This window comes from Bombus pascuorum, chromosome 10 (assembly GCF_905332965.1).
Source record: "Bombus pascuorum chromosome 10, iyBomPasc1.1, whole genome shotgun sequence".
NCBI classification, from domain to species: domain Eukaryota; kingdom Metazoa; phylum Arthropoda; class Insecta; order Hymenoptera; family Apidae; genus Bombus; species Bombus pascuorum.
The window spans coordinates 5,760,915-5,773,480 of record NC_083497.1 but is presented as its reverse complement, the minus strand read 5'-3'; positions in this window follow the sequence as shown (position 1 = coordinate 5,773,480).

Sequence of the window (12,566 nt, the reverse complement as noted above, 5' to 3'; positions counted from 1 at the left end):
GTATAACGATATATACTGTTACCTTATAACGTATGACGTTATATAGTATTACGGTGAAATGTATAACGTTATATACTTTTACCTTATAACGTATAACGTTATATATTATTACCTTATAAAGTATAACGTTATATACTATTAGCTTATAACGTATAACGATATATACTATTACCTTATAACGTATGACGTTATATAGTATTACGGTGAAATGTATAACGTTATATACTATTACCTTATAACGTATGACGTTATATAGTATTACAGTATAACGTATAACGTTATATACTATTACCTTATAACGTATAACGTTACATACAATTATCTTGTAACGTATGACGTTATATAGTACTACGGTATAACGTATAACGTTATATACTATTACCTTATAACGTATAACGTTATATACTATTACCTTATAACGTATAACGTTATATAATATTAGCTTATAACGTATAACGTTATATAGTATTAGCTTATGACGTACAACGTTAAATACGATTACCTTATAACGTATAACGTTATATACTATTAGCTTATAACGTATAACGTTATATACCAATACCTTATAACGTTTGACGTTATATACTATTACCTTATAACGTATAACGTTATATACTATTACATAATAACGTATAACGTTATATACTATTAGCTTATAACGTATAACGTTATATAGTATTAGCTCATGACGTATAACGTTAAATACTATTACCTTATAACGTATAACGTTATATACTATTAGCTTATAATGCATAACGTTATATACTATTAGCTTATAATGCATAACGTTATATACTGTTACCTTATAACGTATAACGTTATACAGTATTAGCTTTTGACGTATGACGTTAAATACTATTACCTTATAACGTATAACGTTATATACTATTACCTTATAACGTATAACGTTATATACTATTAGCTTATAACGTATAACGTTATATACCAATACCTGATAACGTTTGACGTTATATACTATTACCTTATAACGTATAACGTTATATACTATTACCTAATAACTTATAACGTTACATAATACTAGCTTATAACGTATAACGTTATATAGTATTAGCTTATGACGTATAACGTTAAATACTATTACCTTATAACGTATAACGTTATATACTATTAGCTTATAACGTATAACGTTATATACCATTACCTTATAACGTATAACGTTATACAGTATTAGCTTGTGACGTATGACGTTAAATACTATTACCTTATAACGTATTACGTTATATACCATTACCTTATAACGTCTGACGTTATATAGTATTACCTTATAACGTATAACGTTATATACTATTACCTTATAAAGTATAACGTTATATACTATTAGCTTATAACGTATAGTGTTATATAGTATTAGCTTATGACGTATAACGTTAAATACTATTACCTTATAACGTATAACGTTATATACTATTAGCTTATAACGTATGACGTTATATAGTATTACGGTGAAATGTATAACGTTATATACTATTAGCTTATAACGTATAACGTTATATACTATTAGCTTATAACGTATAACGTTGTATACTATTAGCTTATAACGTATAACGTTATATACTATTAGCTTATAACGTATAACGTTATATACTATTAGCTTATAACGTATAACGTTATATACTATTACCTTATAACGTATAACGTTATATACCATTACCTTATAACGTTTGACGTTACATAATATTACCTTATAACGTATAACCTTATATACTATTACCTTATAACGTATGACGTTATATAGTATTACGGTGAAATGTATAACGTTATATACTATTACCTTATAACGTATGACGTTATATACTGTTACCTTATAACGTATAACGTTATATACTATTACCTAATAACGTATAACGTTATATACTATTAGCTTATAACGTATAACGTTATATAGTATTAGCTTATGACGTATAACGTTAAATACTATTACCTTATAACGTATAACGTTATATACTATTAGCTTATGACGTATAACGTTATATACCATTACCTTATAACGTATAACGTTATACAGTATTAGCTTATGACGTATGACGTTATATACTATTACCTTATAACGTATGACGTTATATAGTATTACGGTATAACGTATAACGTTATATACTATTACCTTATAACGTATAACGTTACATACAATTATCTTGTAACGTTTGACGTTATATACTATTACCTTATAACGTATAACGTTATATACTATTAGCTTATAACGTATAACGTTATATACTATTACGTTATAACGTATGACGTTATATAGTAGTACGGTATAACGTATAACGTTATATACCATTACCTTATAACGTTATATACCATTACCTTATAACGTATAACATTATATACTATTAGCTTATAACGTATGACGTTATATAGTACTACGGTATAACGTATAACGTTATATACTATTACCTTATAACGTATAACGTTATATACTATTACCTTATAACGTATAACGTTATACAATATTAGCTTATAACGTATGACGTTATATAGTATTACGGTGAAATGTATAACGTTATATACTATTAGCTTATAACGTATAACGTTATATACTATTAGCTTATAACGTATAACGTTATATACTATTATCTTATAACGTATAACGTTGTATACTATTAGCTTATAACGTATAACGTTATATACTATTAGCTTATAACGTATAACGTTATATGCTATTACCTTATAACGTATGACATTATATAGTATTACGGTATAACGTATAACGTTATGTACTATTACCTTATAACGTATAACGTTATATACCATTACCTTATAACGTTTGACGTTATATACTATTACCTTATAACGTATGACGTTATATAGTATTACGGTGAAATGTATAACGTTATATACTATTAGCTTATAACGTATAACGTTATATACTATTAGCTTATAACGTATAACGTTGTATACTATTAGCTTATAACGTATAACGTTATATACTATTAGCTTATAACGTATAACGTTATATACTATTAGCTTATAACGTATAACGTTGTATACTATTAGCTTATAACGTATAACGTTGTATACTATTAGCTTATAACGTATAACGTTATATACTATTAGCTTATAACGTATAACGTTATATACTATTAGCTTATAACGTATAACGTTATATACCATTACCTTATAACGTATAACGTTATACAGTATTAGCTAATGACGTATGACGTTAAATACTATTACCTTATAACGTATTACGTTATATACCATTACCTTATAACGTCTGACGTTATATAGTATTACCTTATAACGTATAACGTTATATAGTATTACGGTGAAATGTATAACGTTATATACTATTAGCTTATAACGTATAACGTTATATACTATTAGCTTATAACGTATAGTGTTATATAGTATTAGCTTATGACGTATAACGTTAAATACTATTAGCTTATAATGCATAACGTTATATACTGTTACCTTATAACGTATAACGTTATACAGTATTAGCTTTTGACGTATGACGTTAAATACTATTACCTTATAACGTATAACGTTATATACTATTACCTTATAACGTATAACGTTATATACTATTAGCTTATAACGTATAACGTTATATACCAATACCTGATAACGTTTGACGTTATATACTATTACCTTAAAACGTATAACGTTATATACTATTACCTAATAACTTATAACGTTATATACCATTACCTTATAACGTTTGACGTTACATAGTATTACCTAATAACGTATAACGTTATATACTATTAGCTTATAATGCATAACGTTATATACTGTTACCTTATAACGTATAACGTTATACAGTATTAGCTTTTGACGTATGACGTTAAATACTACTACCTTATAACGTATAACGTTATATAATATTACCTTATAACGTATAACGTTATATACTATTAGCTTAAAACGTATAACGTTACATACTATTACCTTGTAACGTATAACGTTATATACTATTACCTTATAACGTATAACGTTATATACTATTAGCTTATAACGTATAACGTTATATACCATTACCTTATAACGTATAACGTTATACAGAATTAGCTAATGACGTATGACGTTAAATACTATTACCTTATAACGTATTACGTTATATACCATTACCTTATAACGTCTGACGTTATATAGTATTACCTTATAACGTATAACGTTATATACTATTACCTTATAAAGTATAACGTTATATACTATTAGCTTATAACGTATAACGTTATATACTATTAGCTTATAACGTATAAGGTTATATACTATTACCTAATAACGTATAACGTTATATACTATTAGCTTATAACGTATAACGTTATATGGTATTAGGTTATGACGTATAACGTTAAATACTATTACCTTATAACGTATAACGTTATATACTATTAGCTTATAACGTATATTATATATTATTTCCTTATAACGTATAACGTTATATACTATTAGCTTAAAGCGTATAACGTTACATACTATTACCTTGTAACGTATAACGTTATATACTATTACCTTATAACGTATGACGTTATATACTATTAGCTTATAACGTATAACGATATATACTATTAGCTTATAACGTATAACGATATATACTGTTACCTTATAGCGTATGACGTTATATAGTATTACGGTGAAATGTATAACGTTATATACTTTTACCTTATAACGTATAACGTTATATATTATTACCTTATAAAGTATAACGTTATATACTATTAGCTTATAACGTATAACGATATATACTATTACCTTATAACGTATGACGTTATATAGTATTACGGTGAAATGTATAACGTTATATACTATTACCTTATAACGTATGACGTTATATAGTATTACAGTATAACGTATAACGTTATATACTATTACCTTATAACGTATAACGTTACATACAATTATCTTGTAACGTATGACGTTATATAGTACTACGGTATAACGTATAACGTTATATACTATTACCTTATAACGTATAACGTTATATACTATTACCTTATAACGTATAACGTTATATAATATTAGCTTATAACGTATAACGTTATATAGTATTAGCTTATGACGTACAACGTTAAATACGATTACCTTATAACGTATAACGTTATATACTATTAGCTTATAACGTATAACGTTATATACCAATACCTTATAACGTTTGACGTTATATACTATTACCTTATAATGTATAACGTTATATACTATTACATAATAACGTATAACGTTATATACTATTAGCTTATAACGTATAACGTTATATAGTATTAGCTCATGACGTATAACGTTAAATACTATTACCTTATAACGTATAACGTTATATACTATTAGCTTATAATGCATAACGTTATATACTATTAGCTTATAATGCATAACGTTATATACTGTTACCTTATAACGTATAACGTTATACAGTATTAGCTTTTGACGTATGACGTTAAATACTATTACCTTATAACGTATAACGTTATATACTATTACCTTATAACGTATAACGTTATATACTATTAGCTTATAACGTATAACGTTATATACCAATACCTGATAACGTTTGACGTTATATACTATTACCTTATAACGTATAACGTTATATACTATTACCTAATAACTTATAACGTTATATACTACTAGCTTATAACGTATAACGTTATATAGTATTAGCTTATGACGTATAACGTTAAATACTATTACCTTATAACGTATAACGTTATATACTATTAGCTTATAACGTATAACGTTATATACCATTACCTTATAACGTATAACGTTATACAGTATTAGCTTGTGACGTATGACGTTAAATACTATTACCTTATAACGTATTACGTTATATACCATTACCTTATAACGTCTGACGTTATATAGTATTACCTTATAACGTATAACGTTATATACTATTACCTTATAAAGTATAACGTTATATACTATTAGCTTATAACGTATAGTGTTATATAGTATTAGCTTATGACGTATAACGTTAAATACTATTACCTTATAACGTATAACGTTATATACTATTAGCTTATAACGTATGACGTTATATAGTATTACGGTGAAATGTATAACGTTATATACTATTAGCTTATAACGTATAACGTTATATACTATTAGCTTATAACGTATAACGTTGTATACTATTAGCTTATAACGTATAACGTTATATACTATTAGCTTATAACGTATAACGTTATATACTATTAGCTTATAACGTATAACGTTATATACTATTACCTTATAACGTATAACGTTATATACCATTACCTTATAACGTTTGACGTTACATAATATTACCTTATAACGTATAACCTTATATACTATTACCTTATAACGTATGACGTTATATAGTATTACGGTGAAATGTATAACGTTATATACTATTACCTTATAACGTATGACGTTATATACTCTTACCTTATAACGTATAACGTTATATACTATTACCTAATAACGTATAACGTTATATACTATTAGCTTATAACGTATAACGTTATATAGTATTAGCTTATGACGTATAACGTTAAATACTATTACCTTATAACGTATAACGTTATATACTATTAGCTTATGACGTATAACGTTATATACCATTACCTTATAACGTATAACGTTATACAGTATTAGCTTATGACGTATGACGTTATATACTATTACCTTATAACGTATGACGTTATATAGTATTACGGTATAACGTATAACGTTATATACTATTACCTTATAACGTATAACGTTACATACAATTATCTTGTAACGTTTGACGTTATATACTATTACCTTATAACGTATAACGTTATATACTATTAGCTTATAACGTATAACGTTATATACTATTACGTTATAACGTATGACGTTATATAGTAGTACGGTATAACGTATAACGTTATATACCATTACCTTATAACGTTATATACCATTACCTTATAACGTATAACATTATATACTATTAGCTTATAACGTATGACGTTATATAGTACTACGGTATAACGTATAACGTTATATACTATTACCTTATAACGTATAACGTTATATACTATTACCTTATAACGTATAACGTTATACAATATTAGCTTATAACGTATGACGTTATATAGTATTACGGTGAAATGTATAACGTTATATACTATTAGCTTATAACGTATAACGTTATATACTATTAGCTTATAACGTATAACGTTATATACTATTATCTTATAACGTATAACGTTGTATACTATTAGCTTATAACGTATAACGTTATATACTATTAGCTTATAACGTATAACGTTATATGCTATTACCTTATAACGTATGACATTATATAGTATTACGGTATAACGTATAACGTTATGTACTATTACCTTATAACGTATAACGTTATATACCATTACCTTATAACGTTTGACGTTATATACTATTACCTTATAACGTATGACGTTATATAGTATTACGGTGAAATGTATAACGTTATATACTATTAGCTTATAACGTATAACGTTATATACTATTAGCTTATAACGTATAACGTTGTATACTATTAGCTTATAACGTATAACGTTATATACTATTAGCTTATAACGTATAACGTTATATACTATTAGCTTATAACGTATAACGTTGTATACTATTAGCTTATAACGTATAACGTTGTATACTATTAGCTTATAACGTATAACGTTATATACTATTAGCTTATAACGTATAACGTTATATACTATTAGCTTATAACGTATAACGTTATATACCATTACCTTATAACGTATAACGTTATACAGTATTAGCTAATGACGTATGACGTTAAATACTATTACCTTATAACGTATTACGTTATATACCATTACCTTATAACGTCTGACGTTATATAGTATTACCTTATAACGTATAACGTTATATAGTATTACGGTGAAATGTATAACGTTATATACTATTAGCTTATAACGTATAACGTTATATACTATTAGCTTATAACGTATAGTGTTATATAGTATTAGCTTATGACGTATAACGTTAAATACTATTACCTTATAACGTATAACGTTATATACTATTAGCTTATGACGTATAACGTTATATACCATTACCTTATAACGTATAACGTTATACAGTATTAGCTTATGACGTATGACGTTATATACTATTACCTTATAACGTATGACGTTATATAGTATTACGGTATAACGTATAACGTTATATACTATTACCTTACAACGTATAACGTTACATACAATTATCTTGTAACGTTTGACGTTATATACTATTACCTTATAACGTATAACGTTATATACTATTAGCTTATAACGTATAACGTTATATACTATTACCTTATAACGTATGACGTTATATAGTAGTACGGTATAACGTATAACGTTATATACCATTACCTTATAACGTTATATACCATTACCTTATAACGTATAACATTATATACTATTAGCTTATAACGTATGACGTTATATAGTACTACGGTATAACGTATAACGTTATATACTATTACCTTATAACGTATAACGTTATATACTATTACCTTATAACGTATAACGTTATATAATATTAGCTTATAACGTATGACGTTATATAGTATTACGGTGAAATGTATAACGTTATATACTATTAGCTTATAACGTATAACGTTATATACTATTAGCTTATAACGTATAACGTTATATACTATTAGCTTATAACGTATAACGTTGTATACTATTAGCTTATAACGTATAACGTTATATACTATTAGCTTATAACGTATAACGTTATATACTATTAGCTTATAACGTATAACGTTGTATACTATTAGCTTATAACGTATAACGTTATATACTATTAGCTTATAACGTATAACGTTATATACTATTAACTTATTACGTATAGTGTTATATAGTATTAGCTTATGACGTATAACGTTAAATACTATTACCTTATAACGTATAACGTTATATACTATTAGCTTATAACGTATATTATATATTATTATCTTATAACGTATAACGTTATATACTATTAGCTTAAAACGTATAACGTTACATACTATTACCTTGTAACGTATAACGTTATATACTATTACCTTATAACGTATAACGTTATATACTATTAGCTTATAACGTATAACGTTATATACCATTACCTTATAACGTATAACGTTATACAGTATTAGCTAATGACGTATGACGTTAAATACTATTACCTTATAACGTATTACGTTATATACCATTACCTTATAACGTCTGACGTTATATAGTATTACCTTATAACGTATAACGTTATATACTATTACCTTATAAAGTATAACGTTATATACTATTAGCTTATAACGTATAACGTTATATACTATTAGCTTATAAAGTATAAGGTTATATACTATTACCTAATAACGAATAACGTTATATACTATTAGCTTATAACGTATAACGTTACATACTATTACCTTGTAACGTATAACGTTATATACTATTACCTTATAACGTATGACGTTATATACTATTAGCTTATAACGTATAACGATATATACTATTAGCTTATAACGTATAATGTTATATAGCATTAGCTTATGACGTATAACGTTAAATATTATTACCTTATTACGTATAACGTTATATACTATTAGCTTATAACGTATAACGTTATATATTATTACCTTATAAAGTATAACGTTATATACTATTACCTTATAACGTATAACGTTATACACTATTTGCTTATAACGTATAACGTTATATAGTATTAGCTTATGACGTACAACGTTAAATACTATTACCTTATAACGTATAACGTTATATACTATTAGCTTATAACGTATAACGTTATATACCAATACCTTATAACGTTTGACGATATATACTATTACCATATAACGTATAACGTTATATACTATTACCTAATAACGTATAACGTTATATACTATTAGCTTATAACGTATAACGTTATATAGTATTAGCTTATGACGTATAACGTTAAATACTATTACCTTATAGCGTATAACGTTATATACTATTAGCTTATAACGTATAACGTTATATACCATTACCTTATAACGTATAAAGTTGTACAGTATTAGCTTATGACGTATGACGTTAAATACTATTACCTTATAACGTATAACGTTATATACCATTACCTTATAACGTATAACGTTACATACTATTAGCTTATAACGTATAACGTTACATACTATTACCTTATAACGTATGACGTTATATAGTATTACGGTATATAACGTATAACGTTATGTACTATTACCTTATAACGTATAACGTTATATACCATTACCTTATAACGTTTGACGTTATATACTATTACCTTATAACGTATAACGTTATATATTATTACCTTATAAAGTATAACGATATATACTATTAGCTTATAACGTATAACGATATATACTATTACCTTATAACGTATGACGTTATATAGTATTACGGTGAAATGTATAACGTTATATACTATTACCTTATAACGTATGACGTTATATACTATTACCTTATAACGTATAACGTTATATACCATTACCTTATAACGTATAACGTTATACAGTATTAGCTTATGACGTATGACGTTATATACTATTACCTTATAACGTATAACGTTATATACCATTACCTTATAACGTATAACGTTACATACTATTAGCTTATAACGTATAACGTTATATACTATTACCTTATAACGTATGACGTTATATAGTATTACGGTATAACGTATAACGTTATATACTATTACCTTATAACGTATAACGTTACATACAATTATCTTGTAACGTTTGACGTTATATACTATTACCTTATAACGTATAACGTTATATACTATTACCTTATAACGTATGACGTTATATACTATTACCTTATAACGTATAACGTTATATACCATTACCTTATAACGTTTGACGTTATATACTATTACCTCATAACGTATAACGTTATATATTATTACCTTATAAAGTATAACGTTATATACTATTAGCTTATAACGTATAACGATATATACTATTACCTTATAACGTATGACGTTATATAGTATTACGGTGAAATGTATAACGTTATATACTATTACCTTATAACGTATGACGTTATATACTATTACCTTATAACGTATAACGTTATATACTATTACCTAATAACGTATAACGTTATATAATATTAGCTTATAACGTATAACGTTATATAGTATTAGCTTATGACGTATAACGTTAAATACTATTACCTTATAACGTATAACGTTATATACTATTAGCTTATGACGTATAACGTTATATACCATTACCTTATAACGTATAACGTTATACAGTATTAGCTTATGACGTATGACGTTATATACTATTACTTTATAACGTATGACGTTATATACCATTACCTTATAACGTCTGACGTTATATAGTATTACCTTATAACGTATAACGTTATATACTATTACCTTATAAAGTATAACGTTATATACTATTAGCTTATAACGTATAACGTTATATACTATTAGCTTATAAAGTATAAGGTTATATACTATTACCTAATAACGTATAACGTTATATACTATTAGCTTATAACGTATAACGTTACATACTATTACCTTGTAACGTATAACGTTATATACTATTACCTTATAACGTATGACGTTATATACTATTAGCTTATAACGTATAACGATATATACTATTAGCTTATAACGTATAATGTTATATAGTATTAGCTTATGACGTATAACGTTAAATATTATTACCTTATTACGTATAACGTTATATACTATTAGCTTATAACGTATAACGTTATATATTATTACCTTATAAAGTATAACGTTATATACTATTACCTTATAACGTATAACGTTATACACTATTTGCTTATAACGTATAACGTTATATAGTATTAGCTTATGACGTACAACGTTAAATACTATTACCTTATAACGTATAACGTTATATACTATTAGCTTATAACGTATAACGTTATATACCAATACCTTATAACGTTTGACGATATATACTATTACCATATAACGTATAACGTTATATACTATTACCTAATAACGTATAACGTTATATACTATTAGCTTATAACGTATAACGTTATATAGTATTAGCTTATGACGTATAACGTTAAATACTATTACCTTATAGCGTATAACGTTATATACTATTAGCTTATAACGTATAACGTTATATACCATTACCTTATAACGTATAAAGTTGTACAGTATTAGCTTATGACGTATGACGTTAAATACTATTACCTTATAACGTATAACGTTATATACCATTACCTTATAACGTATAACGTTACATACTATTAGCTTATAACGTATAACGTTACATACTATTACCTTATAACGTATGACGTTATATAGTATTACGGTATATAACGTATAACGTTATGTACTATTACCTTATAACGTATAACGTTATATACCATTACCTTATAACGTTTGACGTTATATACTATTACCTTATAACGTATAACGTTATATATTATTACCTTATAAAGTATAACGATATATACTATTAGCTTATAACGTATAACGATATATACTATTACCTTATAACGTATGACGTTATATAGTATTACGGTGAAATGTATAACGTTATATACTATTACCTTATAACGTATGACGTTATATACTATTACCTTATAACGTATAACGTTATATACCAT